This window comes from Siphateles boraxobius, unplaced genomic scaffold, assembly GCF_051911475.1.
Source record: "Siphateles boraxobius isolate OS27281-9 unplaced genomic scaffold, OSU_SipBor_1 33, whole genome shotgun sequence".
NCBI lineage: Eukaryota > Metazoa > Chordata > Actinopteri > Cypriniformes > Leuciscidae > Siphateles > Siphateles boraxobius.
This window is the reverse complement of record NW_027508953.1, coordinates 4,813,436-4,828,078: the sequence shown is the minus strand read 5'-3', so window position 1 is coordinate 4,828,078 and position 14,643 is coordinate 4,813,436. Positions and strand designations below refer to the sequence as shown.

Genomic DNA, 14,643 nt, shown 5'->3' with positions numbered 1-14,643 from the left:
AGTGAATAAATATGTGTGAAAACCCATTTCCAAGATGCTAAAGATTGCCTGGGAGAATCTAATATTTGTCAATTTTTTGCCCTTTAATAAAATTTGAGGTATGGTTATGGAATAATTCCAGCACAAGGAATGCAAGTTTCATACCCAATGAGGGTGTCCTTAAAACTGTGAGTTACTAAGATCACATTCCTGTTGTATCACTATTGTGTCCTTGAACAAAGCATGTGACCTCAGGGTGACAACTGAGGGACTATCAGTAATGGAAAAAAGGGCATAAAAATGAATAAAATGGAAAAGATGTAAAACAAGGACTTGGATATACCAGCGCCTATATGTGTGGGGGAGAGAATTATTGCATAGCAGAAACTTGGGAATTTCACCCATGGAAGTATTATATTACAGCATGTTGCACCAGTTAGTGTTACATAACTATAACCAGATGTTACAGCGGGTTTAAAGCCCATCAAAAATTTCACTGACAGCAGGAAACAGAGGAACAAAAAACAGTCCACATCTAGCTGACTGGTCATTAGCTAGTGTAAGCTGATCATTAGCTCACTGACCCACCACCATCTAAAAACCTGCTTGACCACTTAAGGGTTGTATGACCTCTGACCTTGTTGCTGTTTTAAGGTGATAGCCTCCAACAGTGACTTAGAAACCAACCATCATACAAAGCAAGCACAGACTAGATTGAATCAGATTTTCTAACAGGTTATGGTATTTTGGTGACAACTATGTTATCTTGGGATTTGAAGGTTGGGGATTCTGGTAATTACATGCAGACTAGTCTAGGACACTAATTGTTAATCGAGCAGGTGAAATACGCGGAAAACAAAACTAGTCACAGTTCACTGAATATATCTCTTAATTTTAATTTCGCTGGCCTACTTAAGCTAAATTTCACTTCCTATCTATCATTTAACTAGTGAATCTGTCGTCTTTTAGAAAATCCGTAACTTCGACAATGCTCCGATTTGAGGTCACTTTATGGTGTTAGACGACCACAAGATGTCGCCACATCTTTTGCCGATAAACTTAGTAAAATGTCTGCATAATGCGCTTTAGTTGTGTATACCGGTCCGGGACTTAGACGTTCGTTTCATTTGATTTATTTGTCACACATCTTAAAAAAAAGAAATCACATTAATTCCTTGTTGCCACTAAACAAGGAGATTGAGATAGGAACGTGTATTATCCTCCAAAAACAGCAGAGGGCGCCGTTCCTCACATTAACCGCTACGGAAGTGAGCTCAATCTCTGCAACACTTTTCTCGAATAATTTGTTAGTATTTCGCTGGCCTTGTCCAAGAACGAACTGTCAAGGTCATTCATCTGTTTTAATATTATTATGCGTATGCTTGTAAATTAAAGCATTTCGTTGCTTGAGTTGTATTTTGGCTTTGCTTCATTTCAATTGAATAGTCTCTGTCCATTCAAAATCAATCCATGTCATTTAGCCCCGTGTTTAGAGTGATTGGGATGAGATACAAACAGAGCTGAGGCTGGTTCGTGGTCCCCCGTGGATTCATAATTCAATTAAAGCATGCACTGGGCCTGTTTAATATCTTTTTCTGTGGCACTCTCTCTGTCTCCAGTCATTTGTGTTTGAATTGAGCATTTAAATAGCAGACGAGTACGTGGTTTAAACTTAAAGGGCTCATATAATAAGGAATTAAATTTTCCTTGATCATTTGAGATAAAATAGTTAAGAAACAAATAAAAACGAAAACATTGTTAATCCTTTGTATGTGCGTCAAATATCATATTGTGTATTCAAGGAAATTCAATGCATATTTAATAGATGCCTATTTTAAATTTTTAATTAGTTATTTTTAAGAAATTATATTTTTAGTCACATTTTTGCCACATTTAATCATATTAAAATTAAATTTTAATGGCCCTGTACTCACTGTGACAAATATAAAAGTATAAATATTCCCCTTAGTTTCTCTATTTACCGTACTCAAAAAATTAATATGAGGTCATAAAGACAGCCTCTGTTATCCTCATTAGTGTCCACTGAATAATGAATCTAAAAGAAAATATTTGAGATATATGTTAAATATTTTTAAATAGTTTTAGTGCAAAGGAATATAGTAGCTCATACATTAAACAGCATATAAACCCTTATGATCAAATGCTGCTCCCTGTAAATGAAGTGATTACAGTCATCCTTAGATTTTTAATGAATCAGAATCATGTTGCTCGACACATCTCCGATTATTAAAACCACAGGGTCTGATCACAGCTAATTACGTGCTTTAGTGCTGCATGAGTAGAGGTTGGTCTCCGTGGCAAATCCTTCAGTATCACTCAGAATGATTGATATAGGAAACACATTTGAAGGTCAGTGGACACTAATGAGGATAACAGAGGCTGTACAAACATCAGCTGAATGACTCTATTGGCTTTTTCTAGGAAAAATCAACTGTTATTGAGCTTCCAGCATCCTGAAATGGCACCTGCTACAAAATACAGATACAGTATGCATGATGACAAAAAGAATGGCAGGAAGTAGTCCCATTTCTTCTTATTCTCATCTGTTGTTGAATTATGCTGATTTAGGCTAAGGTAATTTTTTTGCAGCTGTAAGACATCGATTTGTTTTGGATGCATTGGTGAGAATGGGTCTAAAATAAAAAGTTGTCTAAATGAGGTGCGTAAACCAAAACCTCCAAATAGGGAAACACTTAAAAAAAGCCAACACACTCTAACACCACAGGGAGGGAAACATCTCGGTTATGTATGTAACCCCTGAAGGAGGGAACAGAGACATAGTCGACGTGTCGACTGATTGGGACCACGCTCAGGGAGCCTGTCATCTTCGAGTATTGTTAAAATGAGCCAATGCACATTGACGTGCGAGAATTGCATCACACGCTCCGCCCCGCACCGCGGGTATAAATACGGAAGTGGATGCACGGACCAGTTGTTTTTCGCTGAGGAGTGGAGCCTAGCCCGGAGTGGTGGGACTATGTCTCCGTTCCCTCCTTCAGGGAACGAGGGTTACATATGTAACCGAGACGTTCCCTTTCAGTCGCTCATGTTCGACGTAGTCGATGTGTCGACTGATTGGGATCCCTATTAAAACGCCACTAGTGCTGCCACCTTCCAGTGCCTTGACAAAAGCCTTCTGATCCCCCCACATTATTGAGGCGGAGACGGGATAGGGCTTAGGCCAGGGAAGTCACTGCTGTTCCACAAGACCACTGGGAAAGCGTTCCCTTTCTTTGGAAAGGAATACACTTTGGAAGCCACATCCTGCCTGTTGGGAGGTAGCATGTGGAGGATACACATGGACTGGGTGTTACCAGGCAGTACGACATATGGAATGTCACAGAGGTGGCTCCAGCCTATAACAGGGGGAGTCTCACTGGTCAGTGACGGCAGAGCGGGCCAAGGGAAGACACGGGCTCGCCGCAGGGAGCCATACCATGGGAAAAATACACATATGGGATCATTGTAGGGATCACAACATATGGGACCCAGCCTAACATAGGTTCCACCAGTGCATACGAGGGTTAGGCCTGGCATTAGATGCTCAGCCACGTCCGTAGCCGAAGGGTGTGGAGGAACTCAACAGGGTTCGGCTAAAGAGGAACTCTGCTGTAGCAAGAATGACGCACGTATCCAGTCCATCAGAGGGGAAAGGCCAGCAAGCCGACACTTCGCACAGGGCTTACAGTGAAACTGGCTTCATGTGAAGGGAGCCCACGGGAATCAACCAAATTAAGTGAAATGAAGCAAACTCCGAAAATTCTGACTCCAAGGAGGAGGTGGCGGGCGAGTTGCGACATTCGAGGGAAGCGTAGCTCAATGGTCGCAGTGTTTGTACAGACCAGTACAAGCTTGCTGAGCAGCGGTGTCTCAAAGCAAGGTGTACTGCCAGCAACTCGAGGCAGTTGATGCCAGTGCAGTCAGAGGCCCGCCCAGACCCCCGTTACTGCATGCCTGTTGTACGTGGCCCCTCAGCCGGTGTCTGGCAGACACTTTTTCTAGGGGGGTCTGGGCCGGAGAAACAAGGTCTGATCACGGCTGAGGGTTTGACGGCAGGCCAGACACGTTCCTCCTGAGAGTCATGTTGGACCAAGTCCATCTCCATACCGTAAAAAGAGATCCTCAGCCCGTAAGAGAGTTTACTCTTTTCCCAGTTGACCTGAAGACACAACTGGCCATGGAGCACTCGAAGGGTAGGGCTTTGTACTGACTTTGAACCCTTGAACGCAAAAAACACAGGTAAGGCTTGCATTGCGGAAGGATAGAGATCTGAAGTACCCGTCCTTCAGGTCGAACGCTGCAGACCAATCTCCGGGACGGAGTATTTAAAAAAGCGTCTCTGCGTTAGCAACTTGAATGGAAGCTTAAGAAAGGGCCCGATTCAAGATTGGCCGTAACACACCACTTTTCTTGGGTAAAATGAAGTACGGGCTAGGGAAGCCGATCTTCATATCGGCTGGAGGCACTCACCGGCTGAGGGACCGGCTCAATCGCATCTTTGGCCAGTAGGAGTGCGATGTCCGCACGCCTGCCAGGGGCACATTCACTCAACACCAAAGTGAAGTGAATAGCGTTGACTTGGGCGGACGCCGACTGAACTGAATCGTAAGCCGAGTCTGCTGGTATGGAGGAGCTAGCTGGACCGGTTGGGAGCATTTTAAGCTTCTACGAACTGGGCCAGGGAGACCAGGGGCACCACAGATGTACCCGGGGTGAGGTAGAGGACAGGGACCCGGCTCGGAAGGGCCAAAGGCGGCCCAAAGCGGGGTCTGAGTATGCGGTGCAACACTTACCTGTCTCCACGTGAGATGGCGTGACCAGGTCGCACCCAAGTGCCGGCTAGTGATACAAGAGGGGGCTGAGGGGTGCAAGGCTTTACAGGGTCGCACACCGCCAGTCTGGCCCTCTTGGGACCCAGGAACAGAGGAAATTACCTGAGCAGGCGGAGGATCTGCCACCGACGAACGGGTGGAGGCAGCAGGGCAGAAAGTGTCGGATGGCCTCCATCTGTTTTTGGGCGGCAGAGAACTGTTGGGCAAAGTTCGCTAGCGCGTTGCCGAGCAACCCAACCTGCGATATGGAGGAGTCCAGGGCCCGAACCTTCTCCGCATCCCTCATGTCCACCAGGTTGAGTTAGAGATGGCGTTCCTGGACCACTTACATGGACATCGCCAGACTGATCGCGCGAGCTGCAACCTTCGTGCCCCGGAGGGCGAGGTCGGTTGCAGTGCGGAGCTCCCCCATGAGCTCACGGTCTGGGCTACCCTTGTGCATATTCATGAGTGCCTGGGCCTGGTGGACCTGAAGCAGCGCCATGGCATGCAGAGAAGAAGCGGCTTGCCCACAGGCTTTGTAAGCCTTGCCTGTAAGAACGGACGATAACTTACAGGTCTTAGAGGGGAGACGAGGTGAAGTATCGAGGTACCTTCCATGAGGTAGCGGTCACCGGACACAGTTGCATCGCGACAGACCAAGCCACAGGAGAGATAGCCACATAACCCTTCGCCGCTCCCCCGTCAAGGGTAGTGAGGAGGGAGGAGCTACTTCGTTGGTTTCTCGCAGAGAAAGGTGCCGTCCATGTCCTCGTAAGCTCCTCATGCACTTCAGGGAAGAATGGTACTGGAGCGGCCCACCCCAAGAAACCAATCATCCAACCGAAACGGTTCATGACACGGTGGAGGGTTCCACTCGAGCCCGACAGCCTCGGCGGCCCTTTTCAGCATAGCTGCCATCTCTGGATCTGGCTCGGGCAACAGTACTCTCCTAGAGGGAGGTAGCGCAGATGAGTAGTCCTCTCCAGAGGCCAGCCCACCCTCCGGTGCTGCGATGGACATCCTGTTCTCTGGAGGAGCCCCGAACGAAGCGGCTGGTCGATCCACTACAGAGGGACCAGCGCGCTCATCGGGGAGCTCCACCGGCTGCAGTGTAAAAGAGGAGTGAGGGATCCACGGGGCTTTGCCGGGTGCATTACCCCTCACTGTAATTCTCAGATCACCCAACCCACACGGCACTTAAGCCTTCTTCTGGGAAGTTGGCCCAGAAGAAACACTAGAGCAGGGCATGGGAGTGGGGACTCCACCTTCCCGAACAAAGGCGAGTCTTGATCTCAACACAGAGATGGTCATATTTCCGCAGTGGGAACATGAGTCATCCACAAGAGTTGCTTCAGCGTGCTGTAAGCACAAACACGTGATGCAGCAATTGTGACCGTCAGAGGGGGACAAAGAAACCACACCCAGAAATGCACGGATGGAATGGCATCTTAAAAAAGACGCAAAGTTACCCGTGTTGCTCTTTCAGGAAATGGGACCTGTCATCAGTGCCGGAGCACACAGGGGAATGACCGCGGCAACACAGTAACAGTCAACTGAAACAGTGAAGCACTCACTTCTTCGCCCTTTAACCACCGTCAACAAACACTGAAATTTGATGCTGTTACAACAGCAGTTGAGAGCTCAGAAGCTTGTAATCACCGCTGCACTTGTGCTGTAGAAACAGCAGCACTGGGAGAGTCTTCCAGAAGAACACCGACTCACTTCGCTCGTTGTAAAGAACAACACTCTTCAGAGACATCGACACCAATAAAAGATGACAGGCTCCTAAGCGTGATCCCAATCAGTCGACATGTTGACTACGTCGAACGTGAGCGACTGAAAGTGAACCACCAATTGCAAGATAAAGCCACTGCTTTAATAAAAAAGTAGCAAACGTTTTGTTCACATGTGTAGAGAAAAGTTCACGTGACTGAAATGTTTGCCACTTCTTTGTTTTGCCACTGGTTCCCCTTCATTATTAGTGTGCTGGCTTTTTTTTAAGTGTTTCCCTTTAAAATGTAAAATTATGAACAAATCAGTAATGTTTCTTACCGTATGCCATGATTTTCCAATGAAAGTCTTTATGTTATAGATATCATGAACTTACATCAGAGCCTTTTTTGTGAAGAAAACAATATTTAATCATATAAAAATATGCTGCTAACCTTTTTTATCAAATTTATGAATTTAAATTTTATAAATTTTTAGTCAATGATCTGTAAGAATGGAGCTTTATAAATGCTGTTCATTGATTCGAGTACATTGTTTGACATTTGGGTATAAAGTGTTTTAATTTTCAAATATATGGTGTAAAAACGTCTGAGTGCTGCCCTCTTCAGGTTAAACGGGTAAGGTACTCTGTGACGGAAGTCTGTCACGCCCTTGGTGCGAGCTCACCACGCCCTTGGCAGCCCCTGGTATAAAATCATCTGGTTCCGTCAAAACTACTGTAGTGAGTCAGGAGTTGGAATTACGTGGATTTCGTGTTGCCTAGTTAATTAGCATAGTTGTTGGTGTTGTTCGTATTGTTAGAAGCTTAGTTAGTTAGTTAGTTAGTTAGTTAGTAGCATAGTATTACATCAGTTAGAATAGCATAGATTTTTAGCATTAGCTTTATCTGTATTTAGTGGAAAAGTCCTCGACTTCAAGTGACCGCTCTGTTGCAAAAGCTACTTGAGTCACTCCAGTCGCTCTCCATTAATCCGTCTCTGCGGGTCTCTTGTACACGCCCCCACAATATATAAATATTTTTTAAAAAGTCAATCCAGAACATTTCAGTCAGATGAATTAGGTATGAAGTGTAGTGGTATTAAATTTTCTGCCTTTTCTGAGTGGACTGAGTTCAGTCAGTCAAAATCTCATGATTAGTGTAGCCTAGGTTCATTTTAATGTTTCATCATGGAAGAAAAGTGTTTAAATGTAGAGGGATTTGGCTTTAGCAGCTTATTGATCAGATGTATTGTTACATTTTTTAAAATCAGAATGCCTCAGGTCTTCCAGAGAAAGTCTTTCACCCGCTTTCCCTTATCTTAAAACATCAAACTTTAAAATCCATACATAGATAGGCCATATGTTAATGTGCATTGATCTTGATCTTCTTTAGTAATCCATCGTATCCGATAATGATGACATTCCTCCACACATGTGATTGATACACATTCACTCGCACAGACTCTATCAGCCACGACCAACCTGTTTCTTTTGCTTAATCCATCCTTTTTATGCGTCATTACATCAATCCATTTAGTCTCACTCTTTCACACACACACACACACACTCACACACACACACACACACACACACACACACACACACACACACACACACACACACACACACACACAGACACACACACACACTCCTCACTTTTTCCTCATTAACCATCTTTGCCCCATCTATTTCCCCAGTGATGGCTCCAGCACTACCTTCCATAAGCCATCTCCATGGAAACAGCCTAGCAACAGGCTGGCCCCTCATGGCCAATGAGAGCGTGAGGTGTCCTGGATTCTCCTCCAATGGTGGTGGGCCTGGCGAGCTCAAGGTGAATGCTCAGGGAGGCGTGAGCACTTACATTCTGGTATATTCAGCACTTAATCTCTGTCTCTTTCTTCCTGTGCTTATGAATAATCTGGATGCAAAGATGTAATACCTATTTTCTTTTCTTTTAGATTAGAGTGCTGGATTTACGTAAAAAGGTGTTGCATGGAAGCCTAATGTAAGTTAGCTTAGAAGAGTTGCTTTCTCAAACTCTTGTTTGTATTTGTAAGCGTATCTTTTTTTGGTAGATGTTATAAACCTGAAGAAAAAATGTAGTTCAATTTATTTTTATTTTTCACAATAAATAATTTCAAAGCTGTTTACAATGAACTTTTACAGTCCTAAAAATACATTTAGTAATATTCTGCTTTTTCAAGTTTTCCACAGACACAACCTTCTTGGATGGAAGAATAATGAAGCAGCTGAGAAACAAGTGAGAAGATTCACTGAAAAATGTCCAGGTTCATATAAAATTTCAAGAGATTAAAATTAAAATTTGATTGATTATATTAAAGGGTTATTCCACCGGTTGAGACATGAATTGAATTGAAAGTGGGTCATATGTGTAGTAGAATAGTACAGCCTTCTTGGCCGATAAAAGGCAGAAAATGACTTTTTAGTGCTTGTGGATTGTAGACAACAATCCCCATAGTGCATTGCAATGCTCAGCTCCGCAGACCACTCCCACTACTCCGTGCCGCCACAGTAGCTAGCATAACTGCAAGATATTTGTGCAATGAACCTGCCACGTTAGCGTGTTAACAAAATGAAAATAAACTTACTTTAACAAGTGTTACTTTAGTCCCGACTGGAACTCCTGACATTTAAACCCGAATTACTTGTATCCACCTGTTTCCGGGGGACGCTACTGTAAAAAATAAAGTGGGTGCAACTACCGGTCAGGCGGCGGAAGTAGCATACCAATGGTATTTTGTGTGCTATTTATCGAAGAGGCTAGGTGTTTTTTTTTTTTTTTTTCTGATCTTTTTTTACTATTTAAACTAAGTGGCAAACCTTTATGAGAGATGTCGTTACGGAGCTCATGGACAACATGTGATAATTCAGTGGCCAATTTTATTAAAGCCTACAATTATCCCATTATATAAACATCTCCATGGTCTCGGTGCTGATGCAGACGGGTTCATGTAACATGTGAGGGTGGCGCTGCCAATAAAACACCTAAAAGCTGTCACAAAGTACCGGCAAAAGTAATGATTATGAATATGTAAAATATAGCAATGATACATTTTAATTAGGCTATTTATTAATAAACAAGTGTTTTCTGTGTCGATGCTGACTCGCGATCTTCACAGTAGTGAACGCGCCGGAGAAAAATGCACATTTCATACGGATTACATAGTTTTCTTTCGTTTTGAATTGTTCCGTTTAAGACATTTGAAGCGTTCTGTAGACAATATATATATTTCTCAGGTCTGTAAGGCTATAGGTATACTATGGTATACTATGCTGAGTTTCGGTTCATTTATGAGACGAGCTGCAGTTCAGGCGCCAGCGCCTCTGTGTGGTGATATTATCGTCTGCTATATTTACTTATTATTTATTAAATCCAGGTAATTTGTTGATGAAACATTGATTAAAATGAAGGTACAAATAATACAAAACAAAATTAACTTTAAAGAAAGGCTTAGTGCTTTCTGTTTGAGGTCTGTAAAAGTTTTAAAGCAGTCTTTTAGTAGGCTAACGCTTTCAGGGAACTGTCACGTCCGTAACATTGTTTTTTCCTCATAAATGCGAACACGAAAAATAAAATAAAATGAATATTTTATTTTCTGTGGAGAGCCAACCCTTCTTCATCCAGTGGGTAGTAGGTTTGCGCAGTGTAATTCACACATTTCACAGAATTACAACAACAACAAAAAATCGCCACCCAAAAATTTTAGATTTTTTTGTGTCACATCCAAAAAAATACACGTGGAAATACATGTGGAAATACATGTGAAAATACACATGCGTAACGCATATTTCCCTCATATTAAATATAAAAGTGTTATATTTTTCTAATGTCTGGACTCCTTTATTAATGGAGTATGATATATAAACAGAAGTTTTAATATATTAAATGCATTTTTTGTGGTATTGCATTGTATAATGTTAACTTCAAATAATAGGCTACTAATAGTAATTTAAAGATATGCTATAGCCTATTGGATCTGGACGGGAAGGATAACTCTGGGAGTTGAAATTCTGCCTTCCCACACCGCGACAAAGGTTCGTGGATCGATTTCGGTTTTATATTGCGTATGTTACAGCATATTTAACATGATTCTTTATTATTATTATTTAGGAACAAACGAGGGCCTCTGTTTAAGAAACGCCGGCTCGCAGCGGCAGGTTCCAGAGCACCGCAGCGCATCTTCAAGTTTAGCCTAACCGAACGTCCAGTTTAACTGCCACTAGAAGTTGCTCTTCTAGTGACAAAGAATTCACCGTGGAAAAACACGCTGTATTTTTATTGCATTTTTAATTTATAAAAAGTTAAAGAATAATAAATTGTAATATAAATATTAGTTTAGCCTATAACGTTAGTGATCGTTAATTCTCCCGACGATCGACTAAGAAAAGGTAATCTAATGCCCATCCCTAGTAGCCTAAGTTACTGCTATTTCACTCTTTTTTAATTTCGTTGATGTTATGTTCCCACATCGTTAGCAAGTTTGGATCGCTTACGTTACATCTTGAATGACTATCAACTGTTGAATGAATGAATGAGTGTCACGTCTGGCTTGTTTACTTCGAACCGGAAGTCGCGCCCTCTTTTGACGCAAGGCCTTATGGGACGTAGGAAACTTGTGGATACCGAAAAAGTCTGACAAGGCTAACTTTATCATGTGTTGCACCACTAAATAACCTGTAGATTGATCATTACTGTGACACATGAAATGAGAAACACAACTTGTATATAGAAAAAAAGTACTGCTTCAGTAATTAACTTACCGTACTCGAAAACAGCTTTCCGGACCTAACAGCGGGAAACGATGATGAAATCACGTGATATTTAGCAGCTCGGTCACTGGCTGCATGCTGAAAGTGCTGTCATAGCTTGAAATGCAAATGTAGTCAGGGCTCATAGAAAATCGCTTTGTTACTTTCGTCCCGTGTAACTTTCGCCCCGGTTCTCCACTACACTACGTAACTTTTTCCTCCGCTCCTCTGGACCCTTCACCTGGCAAGGGGTGAGCGCTCCTCCACAGAATTTGGGAGTAGCTGGCTCACCTTGGGTGTTCCTGGGCCGTATTCCCTCAAAAGCGGGGTCTAGTGTATTAAAAACTGACACTGCCAGACCTTTGAGTGCTGTCCTTGGGCCGGGCACTTTTTGCCTGCCACTGCAAGGAAGGGAGGGAGGAAGGCTTTAAAGGCTGGGACTTTCCTTGTTTAGGATTTGAAGCTTGGGTTTTGTCAGGTGCATCTGAGTTGGGGAAGCTCTTTGACCTCGGCAGTTTAGTCAGTTGATTCATCATGTTTCTGCCCATTGTGGTAGTGCTTCGACACAGCTGATGTGGCAGATATCCCCCTCAGCATGGCGTAGTGGGTATTTGTTCCCCATAGCATCTTATTCAGACGCAGTGCGAGTTCACATTCGAAAGGGAACGTCTCGGGTACAAGTGAAGTCATGGTTCCCTGTGAAGGGGAGTGAGACTCCCATCCTTCAGGTATGCCTGCCCACGTCTCCTCAGACAAAGAAGTTTATGACTTATACTACAGCCACCCAGTTATATTCACGGTCGCACCAGTAGTGACGTCATGTACTGTCGTGGGCCAATGAGATTTTCACATTCAGACACATGCTTCAGCCATATGTAGTTCATTGTAAAGCATAATCTATGATGAAGGATCATATTCACCCGCATAGTTATGCAGAGCCAAAGCACAACTAAAACAATGTTCTTCCACAAAATGCAGGCAGTTTTGTTTTTTTAACCACTTAAGGGCCAAAAGTTACATACCTTTAAATTTTCAGTGTATACATTTCAAATACAATAACCATTATAAGATATGTGAAATCATGGTCTCAAATAGCATTAATGCATGTGTCACTAAAACAGCAAGATAAAACTTTATCATTCACAGAAGAAGATGCACAAAGTTGTCATTTGTAGATGCCTCTGGTATGAAGATGGAACAGACATGCTGTAATTTAACTCTCATACAGTATTACATCATGGTCTCAAAAACTGTTTAAGTCATCATCAGTTGTGTAATGACCTTAAAAACAATCAAGCAGCTTTTGATTCTTTACACATCTATAAACAGTACAGTCATTTAATCAACAGTGGTTTAATCATGCACTGTGTTGCTCAAGATCCTTTTCCAATTAATTTGATGTAAAGCTAAATGAATAGTGTTTTAAGACCGATGAATTTGTGTATGTGTTTAGTGTTCACCTTTCACACTGTGCATTAATGTTTAGTTGGCCTAAGATTTCTATTGTCATCCCTGTTAGTGTGGACCTGTATCATTTTGAGCTGGTGCAAAGTGACCCAATCGTTCTAGCCGTATCCTCAAACCTGCATTGAGCGTGTGAAACAGAGGGCTTTTCAAAGGTGAAAGACACCTTTATGAACATTTTTAAGTTACACCATTTAAAACAGTAGGTGATGAGAGTGTGTGTTTGTATTGTGTCATGAGACTGCATTCTACCAGTGCCAGTCATCTCCAGTCACATGACCTGCCTGCCAGTGGTCTCCTAGCAACCTCCTCCCCTCCCCCTCCATCCATCCCTCGCTGTATTCTGTTACTCCGGGGTCCATGTACGCGTGGGAGATAACGTGATCGAGTGAGCCAGCGAGGTATGCGGTTATTTATAGATCTGATGGATAAGTGGTGGGGGAACTTCGTGTTTGCTAAAATTAAACCATCTCTCACGACAGCACACACAAAACAGGCATCCTCCCTCATCAAGTTTCAATCATAACGCTGAAGATGAGAGTGAGGAGATGAAAATGGAGGAGAGGTGCCAGTAAGGCAAGGTGCAATAGTGAGCAAAAATAGATGTTTTTATCTATTTGAACGTGATTAACATTAAAATGTCATTGAAAATTGACATTATAGCGTTAAATATTGCATTACGTCAGGATTTCCCAGACTGGGGTTTTTTGAAGGAACCGCAGGGGTTTTGGGTGATAATAAAAAGCTATTAAGTAATTCAATCATAAAAATTCAAATAAATAATTTTGAAATAAATACAATCTAAATAAAGCACTTACTACATTTTATTTGTTTACCTGCATTTCATGTGATCATTAACCAACAACAGAGAACTGTGAAATTAATTTAATTTATTTGTATTATTATTATTGTTATTGACTTCATTTTATTATTGACCTAACTTATTAGCTTAAAATCTCAGGGGGTACTTCAAGTAAACACTATATTAGGTCAAAGAGGTTCAGCTGATGAAAAGTTGGGGAATCCCTGCACTGCATGGAAATGATGTGAATTTGTTAATTTTAATGTGTTTGAAAGACAAAAGCCTTAACAGAGACAGTAATGCATGGTTAATTGACTTGCTGAGAAATAATTAAAACAATAATTAATGTCTACACTATATACATTCTCATGTAAAAGGATCATGTAATGATATGATATGTAACGAAATATGGAGGCGTGCAAAAGCGGAATTGTAAGTCTGATCACTTGAAATTGTAGTTCACTTTTCATCAGTAAACCGCTTGATTTGAAGTATAATTCACAAGTGGTGTGAGAGAAATTTGTTCAAATCACTATAAGTTTGATAAAGAGTCCATGGAAAAGAGTTCATTGGTCTTTTTTATTTTGCATTTTGTCTTAATTACCATAGTGAAATTATGGGGAGAAAATGAGTCAGTTGTGTCAGACATTCTAACCATTTGTCATGGTCCAATTTGATTTTCCATTTCATTTATCTTCAAAAAAGTATTCTTTATTTGTGGATTTGAAACCCCAAAAGAACCATCTCATTCAAATATACAGACCATGTGCAAGCTGATCTCAGAACCTGCTCACATGGCTTCTTTATGGTGCAGCCATATACTCTCTGCCTGATGAAACTGATTGCAGTTGTTTTCTAGGTTTGTGTGAATACTGGCATGGAACCATTTTAGAAAATATATATTTTTTAAACTGAGCAGTAGGTGGGGTGTGAAAGACTGTATGGGTGTAATTAGAGGCTTTTGTTACTTGTAGGAAGATGTTGATTGGTTGATAATGATGGGAGGTTCACCTTTCCCGCTGTTGCTTGTTGGGTTTGTGGCATATTTAGCCTGATTGATTGACCTCCTGTAATGACAAAAGA

The 14,643-nt window shown here is 42.1% G+C and overlaps 1 long non-coding RNA gene across 1 annotated transcript; it reads left to right on the top strand.

The window, feature by feature from the left end:
* The first annotated feature begins 8,250 nt into the window (after nucleotides 1-8,250).
* On the top strand, nucleotides 8,251-8,836 carry LOC143701912 (uncharacterized). The gene is made up of 3 exons (XR_013190198.1): nucleotides 8,251-8,355; nucleotides 8,483-8,529; nucleotides 8,729-8,836. It is a non-coding gene; the product is annotated as an uncharacterized LOC143701912 (long non-coding RNA).
* The last annotated feature ends 5,807 nt before the right edge of the window (nucleotides 8,837-14,643 follow it).